Raw genomic sequence first — 12478 nt, 5'->3', positions numbered from 1 at the left:
CACCTGCATGTAACAGTATGGCAAGTCACTGTCATGGAAAGATTAAAGTCACTCCCTACAGAAACTATTTTTAGTGACTTTGGCTGGGACAAGTTCTGTGACTCTTTAGTGCAGCCCAAGGAGACAAAGGAGCAGCTGCATCTTTTGCAGACAAGCAAGGCTACAAGGAGACATGGCTGCAGTCCAACCTATCCATCCTACCTGCCACAGAATAGCTGTGCCAGGACAGGAGGACAGTCATGGAAGAGCTGGAACCTGCCACACATTCCTGTCCTCCTCCTCCCACTCTGAAACAGTGCTCAGAGTGATGCACAATTTCTCCTTTAGGTTACTTTGTGATGCCATCCATGCAGAATGCACAATACTAAGCAGGTTTCTGTCTTCTTAGTGGAAGAGGTTAGTGGTTTCTGTCTTCTTCTGGGTGGGTTTGACTAGCAGCTATCATGTTTGACTCTCTCACTGATGACTGAGAGACAGTCAAACCAGCCAACCAAACCCTCTCTGTGTTGTGCAATCAATCTAGACATGACTCCAGCCTAGAGGAGTGCTCTATCCAGAGAGGATAACGAGAACTTAAGAACTTAAATGTGTTCTTAAGTCCCCAGGGAATAGGTTTCACAGTGCTTTAGCACACACCCCTGGAAGATCTGGTGTCTTGCAGAGGTTTCACTGCATTTTGCATTCCATCAGGCCAGAAAGAGGCATTATCTACAGAGCTTGAAAAATTCTGTTTGTCCTGGACCAAAAACATTCAAATCCCTGGATATTAAGACAGAAGCCTTGAACTTGATGGGTTGCAAAGAGCAGGGTCAACATGCTTCTGGCAGCCCCAGCAGGAAATGTGCTGCATGATTTTATATTGCCTAGTGTTTTCTAAATATTTAGTCTCTCATGCTTCTCATTACTGTAGACTCAGCCAAGAATCAATGAAATCTGAGTAACTGAGGTCAGCTGAAATTTTCCTGCCTTCCCAGAGACGTGTGAGGGTTTGAGCCATTCTCCCAAGCAATATGTTATATTACAGTCAGAATAAAACCAGAAAGAGCTCTAGAATCACCCATGATCATCTCAGCAGAAAAGGGCAGAACTGCCTTGTACTAAACTGCAAGAAATACCTGGTGGTTGTCTTATTATAGGTTACTCCTGACAGCAGGATAAGAAGAAGTGTGCAGTCTGAGATTGGAAATGCATTGCAGAGTCATACAGAGGTCAGTGAGGAGAAATTTGCATTATTTTTCTATTCCCAAAGTATATAGATTTCCCTTCTGACTGTCTCGATCTGTGATGATAAGCAGATGAGCAGAAAAGCTGTAGGATTCACACTTGGTTCCTGCTGCCAGACAGAAACATTCTGAATAACACCTTCCTCCTATGGCTGGGCTCTCTCTGGATCAATGCAAGGTTATGGCCACTGCCTCCTTTGATCTCTGCTGATTAGAACAGAACTTGTGTCTCATTAGTCAGACTTGGGTGATGCTGGGCACAGAGGGCACTTTAGCAACAGCAGATTATGATGGACTCTGCAGCCTCACAAAAAGTATCACAATAAAATTGATGTATTTTTATCACAATAAAATTGATGCATTTTGCTTTGCAGTATTCCGCATGCCTTGGCAAAGATCAAGATCAGTTTCACCTGATTTCATCTTTTTAAGTGCTGCCTATTGCTTGGGGGTTGCATAAAGTGGAATTGTTTCATTGGCATCAATCAATGGGAAAAGGTACAAAAGAATTATTGCACTTGCACTTAAAGCTATTTATCAAGTAAAGCAAACTTATATCTATTAAGAAATGTCCTAAAATAAGCAAGGAGAGTGACCATCAGCAAAAAAACCCCAGAGAGCCACTTTGAGCCTATTGGCATTTCTTTTCCTTACATACAAATAAATATCTGTGACCTCAGATAACAAATTAGAGATTTAGCCTAATGACAGTAGAAATCTATTCCAGCAGACTTGGGATAACCTTTCCTGAAAAATAGGCTGCAGTATTTAAACAAACAATATCCAGAATATGTGTTTTTACAGAAATATAGTTGTGAGCTGCATTGCCAGTGTGAATGGGATATTGCATATTTGCACATTGGCTCTATCATACATGACATTAAAGGAACGAGATTGAGAGAGGATAATGAAATCATTCAGATCACCTACTTCAAATTCCTCCTAGCAGAGGTTTTGAGTGACTTATTTCTTATTTAAAGAAAAAAAGGTCACTGTGAGGACCATATTATATAGATATAATATGAGGAGAGTTGCTCATATTATATCTATAGTGTGAGAAACAAGAACAAAAGAAGAAAAAGAAATTTGCAATTGCAATTTACATGCCAATAAAACCAAAAACACTTAAATTACACAAGCTAGTGATAGAAACACAACACCCTCTGCAATTGAGTTTGAGTATGGCGAGACATGAAAACGCCCATCCTTCTCTCAGCCATTTATGCTGACTACATTTTAATATTGGTTATCAGAACTTTTAAGATGAAAACCTCACTATCTCAAAACATGTCCAAGAGCTAACTTTGTATCTTATACATTACATGTACATTTCAAGAATGAAAGCTTTGTACTTCTCAAGTTGAACTGTTATAGACAGAACTCGGTGCATTTGATTAAAGTATGGTTTTGATCTTTTGCAGCTGTGATAATGCTTCAAGATAGAGAGATACCTCTTATCCTGCACATTGCTGAGGAACTAGAAAATTAAAATTATTGTTTGGATAATGTGTTGAACACAAATGATGTAATAATCTTCATTTCACCTTGGCTGTAAAATTACAGAAAAAGTACACTTTTCCCATTAGAGGAGAAGTGCTTCTTGGTTTTGTTTGCCATCTAGTAATTTTCATTATTTATTTGGTGGTACTTTCCTTACTGTGGCAGTTTCCTGATATGAGTTTCACTATAACACACAGGCTCTGGGTTACTCCAGAATACATTTCAGCAAACAGAGATAAATTTAACTCACAGTGTCAAACCTCCATGCAAGATGAAGAATATTTGGACCTCCTAATTCCTCCTGCCATACTTTCCATTCTCTCATTCCTCTCGTATTGCACCCAGAGGAAGTGTTCCTATCTTGGCATAACAGAATGGAGATAGTTCAAAAGAGTGCCTTGCTTTCATCCATGGACAGCACACCCAATCTGAAAGTTATTTAAAACAGTTTCTTCAGCACTTCATTTTTAAGCCATAGGCAGTTAAACTTGATAACCATACCCTGATATGGGAAACAGTGACACTTTTTGAATTTCCTTAGACCTTATGGGTGCAATGTTCTCAAGAACAGCTTTTTTCTTCTTTTGAAAAACATTCAGAAGGGTTATTAGCCAAAAACACTTAGCTGCATCAGGGGCTTATCTGGGGACTGAAGTTGGCTTTATTACATTCAAATATTTCAGTTAGAATTGTCTGCAGTCCTGTCTGCCTGCAGAAAATTTGTTTAAGTTTCCTGTTCGATTTTTTAACACAGAAAAGATTTTTTGTTTCGGTTGTCAGCTATAAAAACTCAAGCGTGGGTTCAAAGAGTCAAGACATATCCTCAAATTCATTTATCACTAATAAAATTCTTTACACAGCTAGGGTGGATTTGAGACATAAACTTGCAGAGTAACTTTTCTGAGTCACAACTACCACTGGCGATAAAAGAGAGTGAAAGAAAAGCATTTGACTTTCACATCTTATGTTGGGTGTGGTAGGAATTGCAGTTAGAAGTTATGTAAATTGGAGAGTTCTATAAGGAATGAAAATTACTTTACAACTCTTTTGTCCAGCTGTTCTTAGTAAAATCCTAAAGTATTTGCATTCTTGGAACAAAAGCAAGTTACAAACACTGTTGCAATTTGTTTAGATTTCCACATTTGCCCCAGGCAGCACCATATGCAGTGAATCTCCTCCATAGTTAGGTCATTTGTTCTTACACCTATGTTAGTTTGGAGGATGACTTTACCTTTCATCTTTAGGGTTGTTTTTGGTGCTTTCTATCACTAATTTATTTTGACTGTTGAAGTGGCAATGAAGACTTTAAAAAGTTCCTTAAGCCTTGGGGGTTTTTTAGAATGTACTGCAGGACAATAAAAAATGTGATTTTGCAACAACACATTTGCTCACAGGGTCTTACAATGACAAAACTTTTTCCCTTACCTTTCTACAGTTAGTTTTAGAAAGAAAAGACCTAGAAGCACAACAAAAAATTAAATAAAACAAACCAAGTGTTTAATTGACACTTGTGTCTGAGGTCCAACAGGCACATAAATAGTAGAAACATCAAGGAGTGATATAGTAGGTGACATAGTCAGATATGGTTCTTTTTTTTAATATGGAGTCACCATTAAAGCAAACTTAGTGTGAAAAGTCACCATTGTTGGCAAGTGAATCCTATTTGAACAGATGAGTCAAATTCTTATGCTGCTTTTAGGAGCAGAACAGACTTCATTGTTATGGGGAATAACAAAGATGCACACTTAAGTTTATTTTTTATGCCTCCCCATTTCTTCTATCACACAGAGGCTCTGAGAGGGAAATCCAGAGTTTATGCAGAACGATTTCCCCTAAACTGAAGAAAGTGATCTAGAAAAAGCTACATTCTGATTGCTACTTAAGGTGTTTCTTTCCTCAGTCTGAAAGTTTCTCCAGAGGGATGGGAATGATGCAGAACTTTCTCAGGTAGGAGCTTGAATCAACCTCACAGCAATAGAGAATCAGGATGAAAGGACCTTTGAGCTCAATGCCATACCCTGGCTGAAGGAAGCCCTGTGCTCTGAGCCAGGTGAAGATCCAGGCAGTTTGAACTGCAATACAATCCATGGCAGCTACTTAAAACACTGAGGAGAAGGAAAAGGAATTATATATTGGGAAAGAATTTCTTTATGTGGAATGAAGGGACCTCAGCTCCTGGTCTTGCCAGGTCTTGTGACTCTGTTTTAGGTCTCTGACACCTCCTTGTTCCTAACACACTATTCAGGGTTATGGTTCAGGGAAGATTATAAAAGATGAACAAGGAACATCTTCCATCTCTATTGACCCAGCCTGCAAGGAGGAAAAGTCCCAAACAGCACATAAGAAAAGTCTGTGGCTCAGAAACTCAAGCATTTGTCTGAAGACAAGGCTTTCTGGGCTCTGGCTTCTACTCTGCTTAGATTAATTTAAACGTTACCACAGAGTATTTGTCTGAAACCAGTTGTATTACAAAGTCAGACCAAAGCTAGCAGTATTTCCCCTCACCTGGGGACAACCAGTAGGTCACAAATGCACACTGCTGTTGCCTGCCAACTCATTTTCTCCTGCCACATTCATATTGCTGGTAAAAGGATCAAACCAACTTGCTCCTCTTACTGAGGAGCAAGAGATGAGCTGGGTATGGAAAGAGGACAAATAAAGTTAATGTGTTCACAACTGACAAAGGAAAAAGCCAGAGGAGACCTAGGGAAAAAAATTTACTCTATGAGAACATGACTTGGCAGACCTGGAGAGCAGATCTGAAAATGGCTAAGAAAGGATGGATGATACAGGATTGGAAGGAAACAAAAATGCCCTTATGGTATTGACACAGAGATGGCCAGGGGAGGAAGGAGGATGGCCCACCCTTGGATCTCACTGTGGGCAAGGACAGATTAATGAATGGAGAAGTTTGTAGGACAGAGTTAATTGAAGCAAAGGATTGATGTGTTTGGACAGACTATAAACTGGCAATGGGGAGAGGGAACTGATGGGGCTGATGATTAGAAGAAGGATAGGGAATGAAAGATTTATGGACTGAGCAGTTTAGACAGACAGAGTATTACAGGTGAAACATAGAGTATCTATTAAGTCTCTTATAGATTGGAAGAAACATTTCTTTGTATCTCCCTGCACGGTAAGGATTACTTGAGTCTTGTGAAATCTAATGTGCTGTTTAACCTACAGGCTCAAGTATAGATCCTTGTTTTACAGTTCTTTATGGTTATTTATTTTCCTTGTCCTTTTTACGGCTTTTTTTTTTAAGTCTATAATGTAAGTGCTGGGGAGGACGCACGATAATTCTCTTTGTATTTCTGTTATGTGATGGATCTTTTTGGTGAATGTAGAATTTTGAAATTGTCTAAACTTTACTTGAAGAGACTCTTTTCCCTATAACACAGGCAAATATGTGTGTAAATCCACTCAAATTGCTTTAGTTATCATGTTATGAATCATGGAGAGAGGTTTAAGAAACATTAGGCCGTATGTTCCTCCTGAACCTGGAACCAAAGCCTGAAATATTTTCACAGGGCTTGACTAATACAACTTAAAATAAATTGCTGACAAAAAGTGTTACCCAGAAACTTTACTAGTGATATGCAATTATTCCATTATTTTCCTCTACAGAAGAAATGAAAATATGCAAAGTTCCTGATCTTGTATGTTAACAAAAACAAAGTTAAGGAAGTAACAAGGTTGTACAGAAATACAAGGGCATGCACTATATATGTTAAAAAAACCCATAATTTGCATTTTAAGACACAGAAAAGGGCATCTGGAAAAGACAAATAGATGGAAAAAGTAAAGTTTAGCCCACTATCTAAATCTCCATCTCTTTCTTCCGCAAGCACAGGTTTGAACCCTCAGATGGATTCACACATTACACACAAAACTTGTGTCACCTGCTACCTGACAGTTCAGGTCTGGCTCTAAAGCAAAGCAACATGAGATTGATACTCTGATATTGATACTCAATATTGATTGATATTTCTGAGGACACAGAACAGATTTAAAAGGGCAGGTGCAAAATTTGGGAAAATAAAAATCACAATAATTGTCATTTTTTTTTACCTAAAGACTCATTTGCTTGACAGCTTATTCCACCACAGAAGCATCACAGGCCATGGAATTGCTCTCAGATAAAAGACATAGAAAATATAAATCCCTTCCTTTCTCACATCATTCTTTTTTATTTCTTCCTCCTTTGTTTACACACTTACGTGTTGTCTCATACAAGTTTGCTAAATCATGCCACAGAAAACATGTCAGGGAATCCCAGAGAGAAGACAGGCTTGTCAAGTCTCGGTTCTGCTTAATATTTTACACATTGGTAAAGCATATTGCATCTACTTATCTGTATACACTGAAATTTCCTTTGATTTCCTGGAAAAACAATAAAAATCTGAGCCTCCTATGAATAACATATTTGCCTCTATTGCTTAGATTGAAGTTCAGTTGTGCATATGTGCCTTGAAAAGTTACTTGAAGGAAATACTTTTTATGTATAAGGTCCACATAATATGGATTATGTTGCTTATTTTGGTCTAAAGTCAATTGTATCAGAGACAATATAAAAAGTCCACAAAGTGAGGGAAAAGAAGAAAAGCCCCAAATAAAAGAAATAAAGAAAAGCAACAGGACTCAAATAACCTTCCCTGTTTTTAAAAGCCTGTTGGGATGTCTTTGTCATCTTGCAGGTGCCTCATTATAAAACTGGTTGAGTCCTCCTCATTTCCCCAATATTCAACTAGTCAATACTCAATACTGAGGATTCAATATTACCAAGGAAAGCAAGAGGAAAAGGTTGAAATTTCGTTTCAGTGATTAAAAAGTCAATCAACAATCACCAAGCTAAGCTGTTTCAAGTTTCCCCAATGCATCCTTTGTTTTTATGAGGATTCTTATGGAAATCAGTGCAGCTTCTAGGCAAGCATCAGCCATGGCACCAAAGATGCTTTCAGAAACCGGTTATTGTAGAGGGTTGGGACAAAATTGCTATACAGCTTGCAGAAGTTTGGCTGGTTATGCTGTAAGACTGAAAAGCAATAAATTACTCTGAGAATCATTAGAATAATTTTACTAGCTTTCTGCTTCCTTTCCTTGCCCCCAATCACCAAAAGCTGTCTCTCTTTCCACGCTCCTATAGCCTCTTCATGCCAGTGTAACCCCCTGAAATGAACAGCAGTGCAAGATGTGAGAAGACACTCATGCAGCACGTAGTGCAAGTCAGATGTGATGTTTGGAGATTAGCCTTACTACTCCATAACACAACAGGACATTCTTTACCTGTTTTGTCTACCAACTCCATTCAACAAAGGCTGCTTTTTCCTTAAGTGAAGAGGAGGAACTTCAGCTTAATAAGGAACTTTCCCAAACGCCACTTCTTGCCTATCAGTTGAACCTTAACATGTATTTACACACAATGCTCTACTATTAGAGAATTATCTCTTCTACTCACTTATCTGTGAAACATGGGCATGACATGAAACGTTTTTTTCCTCAAAAGAAACAAAAAAAAACCTCTAAAGATCTTCAATGTACTCAGCACAACCAGTAACTTAAAAATAATTATTTTTTATAACTAAAATGTGAAATTGGAATGAAAACCAGCCTAACTCCATTTCAATCCATTTTTGAGTAATCAATCATTAATTAACATACATCCCGATGAACATGAAGGAAACAAACAACAACCAAAAAAAGAATCGAATTCTGATCTTGTTACAGGTAAAGTTAATTGCATCCTGAATTTCGCGTGTGTGTTTTGCACTTCTCTCTCCTTATGTCTTTTTTTTTTTTTCCTTAATACTTTCACACTCAGGTGCGGCACCACTCCGGCTGCCAACCCTGCACGGAAGCAGCGGCTCTTGCTCCATGCCCCCCGTGGCAGGGACCGAGAGGAGCCTGCCCAGCGCCTCCCCCCGCCCCGGGCCGGGGCTCGGTTCCCTGCGGGGAGGGCGCGGTACCCAGCGCTGGCCGGGCGGGCACCGCGCCGAGCATCCTCCGCCAGGGCGGGAGCGCCGCGGGGCTGCGGCACTGCAGCAGCGGGAGCAGCTGCTGCGGCGGAGCCGGGGACGACCTCCCTCCTTCTCCTCCTCCTCCTCCTCCTTGTCCTTGTCCGCCTCCCCCCGCCCCGCCGTGCCGCTCCATTGTGCGGGGAGGCGGCCGCACCGCCGCGGGATGCGCATCCCCTCCGCCCCTGCGCAGGGAGACAGGCGCTCCCCCGCCCACGGCTGGCGGGCACGCTGTCACATCCCCCTCCGGAGCTGCGCTTCCCATGCCTAAAAACGCTCATACACCTACATACATGTATATACACACGGACAAATATACATGAACATTTCCCCCCTTCCGCGCAATTTCGCTCCCGTCGCGGGGAGAGGAGAGCGCTTCCCCCTCAGCGCTGCTGCTCCTCGGCGGCGGCATCCCCAGCAGAAGGGAAAGGTTACCGCAAGCGCGGCGAAAACAAAGCCCCGGCTGCAGGAGCGCCCCGGCAGAAGTTGCGGTGCGGATCCCCCGCTCCGCGACCCCCGGAGAGGCGCCCCGAGACCGCCCGGGATGCCGGCTGCGCAGCGGCCAAACTTCTTTGTTAATCCCACCCGAGCCCGCGGGCGGCCGGAGGAGCGGGGGATGCGACCCCCAGAGCCCCCGGGAACTTTTCCCGACCGGCGGTACCCGCACAGAAACTTGTTGGACCGCCCGCCCTGCGCACTCGCCACTCTCCGACTCTCGCATCCCCGCTGCCGCGGGGACCTCTCCCGGCGCCTCCGGGAAAGTGTCGCCTCCCTCGCTCGGTGCCCGGCAGCGGGAGAGGCCATCCCGTCCCTGCGGATGCCGCCCGGTACTCCGGGAGTTGTGGCACTCACCGTGCGGGATCAGGCGGCTCTCAGAAAACTAGCGGCTCCATCATCCAGGCGGTGCTTCCCAACTTTCCTTGCATAGGGCGAGGACAGAGCTCCGTGTATTTATATGGAGAGGCAGAGCGACGGTGAGAGAGAGAGAGAGAGAGGAAGCGCGCTGAAGTCGACAAGCTGTTCAGCAGACTTTTGAATAAAAGCGGGGGTGAAACCGGATTCTTCCCAGTATCAGGACCCTTGGAAAAAAAAAAAAAAAAAAACAAAAAACAAAACAAAACAAAAAAATCAAATCCTTCTCCGGAAAGGGACTCTCTCGGCCCCGCTGCCCGCGTTACTCTCAGGGCTGGGAGCGGGAGGCATCGCACACAAACAGAGCCCGGCAGCAGCGGCTGCGATTGGCGGCGCCCCCCGGGTCCTGCAGAGCCACAAAGCCGAGCAGGAGCGGCAGCGGCGGCTCCGGGGCGGGCTCGGGCTGGGGACGGCGGCAGGGGCGAGTCCCGCTCCATTGATTCGCTACCGCGCCCATTGTGATGCGTGCCGCAAGGTTCGGGCGGGAGAAAGGCACGCTCCGAAAGAACGCCCTGCCATCTCGCCTTGCCCGGCCGCTCTCGCAGGGTTGTTGTGCGGTGTGGTGCGGGAAATGTGTCTTTTTTTAAAAAACAGGAGTTTATTCGTCTAATTTATCTACAGCCTTTTTTTTTTTTCCCTTCTGCTGCGCTGTCACCATTCTCTGTCACCTTCCCTAATAATTATGTAGTTACTCCAGTGATCAATTATTCATTGAATTCCACTTACCTATGCTTTTTCTCTCCCAAGTTATGGCTTTCCAAGGGCACATCCGCTCCTCAGTGAAAAAAAAAGAGTAAACAAACATTCCTTACATTTAAACAACTTATTCCCAATTAAAAGAGAATAAAATAAAAAAAAAAAACCAGTTATCAGCATAAGTTTTCTCCATGACAGAATACAGAGACAGACACAATTAATGACATTTAATAATGATAATAATGTTATTATTAATGCTATTTAAATTGTAGTCCATTTTCGGATGCAAGGAATCGTTGGACTAAGGGACATACCCCATTTGAAAATCCAGACAGTGAATAGACCAAAAAACAGATGGAGCATTTATGTATCAACGGCTACATGGAGGGTAAATGTGGGATAATGACAACAAAGGTCAACATAATGAGAAATGAAAGCAACGTAAGCACTTTTATATTGGAAAGAGTATCACACATAGCCAAACTTCTGTTGCTACCTGTAGATAATATACTTTATATAATAAACATGCATTTAGATAATAACCATTAATAGACTTAAAACTGTGTATGTAATGAAGTCTTTTAAATAGTGTATGAAGATTATCTGGGAACAAAGCCTGCAATATATTGCAAAGCCTGATGCTGTTGAGAGCCTAAACATGCCACTTGTCCTACACAGAAGAATGGAAATCAGAGACAAGGGGACAAGAGTCCTATGTGTAAGGTGTTGTTTATATGGCAAAGTCCTTACACTCTAGTTAATGTAGACATTACAAATATTATTGACAAGTCATACATAGAGCAAAAGGTTATTTGCCACTATCCCATTATTTGACCAGGTATACATAGAAAGAAACAAGGTAAAACATGGAGGAAAATCAAGTATTTAAACTACTCTTGGACTCTCAGGATCACTCTTTGAAAGAAGTACACTGTACACCTTGGAGCAGAGCAACAGAGAGGGCAGGACAAAGTCAGCCTTTTGTGCATCAGTAGGCTCTGGTGAGAGAAATGCTGACGAGTATGGGGTCAAAATCAGCTCTTCAGATCTACCTCACACCTTGCATCTTCAAGTACGTGCATCTTGTAGCAAGAAGCCTCTAACTCTCTGTTCTTTGAATTCGGTTGCTGCTTTGTTTTGGATGTTTCATCTTTTAGATAAATGCTACACACAAGTAGCATTTCTGTTGTCAGAGGAGGTATACTAGAACAATTAATAAACAGTCTATCTGTTTAGACAATCTTCTCTGAATACACATCTTCAGTTATCAGTGTAGGTACACATACATATTTTTTCTTGTTACATAGAAGAAATTTAAGCTTCAGTTGTGTTACTTTGAGAACAGCTGCCTATTGCACTAGTAAATATGAATTGTAAAGGAAGATGTTGCAGTAGTTTGCAGTTTTGGCCAAATACTGTTTCACTGTTTTGTTTTTGTTTCTCTTTAGCTCTGCTTGGAACCAATTGTGTTTACCTGAGAGTTCAGGATATGCCTCTCATAATTTATTTCTTCTGTTACACTTGCCATCATCACCTTAAGGAGATTTCTGATTAACATCAGTTTAAAAGATAACAGGCTCTGGGCTATTGTATTTAACAAAGTAATGTGAAATCATTGGCAAATTTGAAAAAAAAGAGTGGATTAGTATATGTGCGGATGAAGGAGGCAATAACCAACACTATCACAATTAAGAAATTGCCCTGTGAAGGAGAGAAATTACTATGGCCATTGTAGAGCCTACAGAGATTAATGGAATATGGTTGTGAAACTGTTTCAATAGATAAATTGGGTGGGTGGTTAGACATCTGAGCAGAGATGATTACTTTGTAGTGAAACAAAACAAAGAGGAATAAATCACAAAGCTGCTCTATTACCACAATTAAAATGCAATTGCTTGATCAATTATCACTCCAGCTAATAGCTTGATGGAAGACAAGCAAATAAATAAAACATTATGCTAAACAAAGATCTTTGAAACATATTAATAATACTTGTGTGCTTACATGTTTCCTTGTTTGCATTAATTTATGCCTAATACGTGTATAGTGCATTACATGACATAAACAAGGCTGCACATAATGTGTTTAGTTATTCCTTTGCAGTTTAAGAGTAAACATCAATGATGCATAATC

The 12478-nt window shown here is 41.5% G+C and overlaps 1 protein-coding gene across 1 annotated transcript in view; it reads right to left on the bottom strand.

Annotated features, from left to right (window-relative positions):
* Positions 1 to 9611, bottom strand: part of ROBO1 (roundabout guidance receptor 1) — a 680236-nt gene extending 670625 nt beyond the window's left edge. The window contains exon 1 of the mRNA XM_054270279.1: positions 9590 to 9611. The gene's annotated coding sequence lies outside the window, so the exon portion shown is untranslated. The remainder of the gene's footprint in view (positions 1 to 9589) is intronic.
* Between the last annotated feature and the right edge of the window lie 2867 nt (positions 9612 to 12478).

Source organism: Melozone crissalis, unplaced genomic scaffold (genome assembly GCF_028551555.1).
Source record: "Melozone crissalis strain CALT ecotype California unplaced genomic scaffold, PUWL_Pcris_2 ptg000009l_1, whole genome shotgun sequence".
Lineage (NCBI taxonomy): Eukaryota > Metazoa > Chordata > Aves > Passeriformes > Passerellidae > Melozone > Melozone crissalis.
The sequence above is the reverse complement of the archived record's forward strand: the minus strand, read 5'-3'. Positions and strand labels throughout refer to the sequence as shown.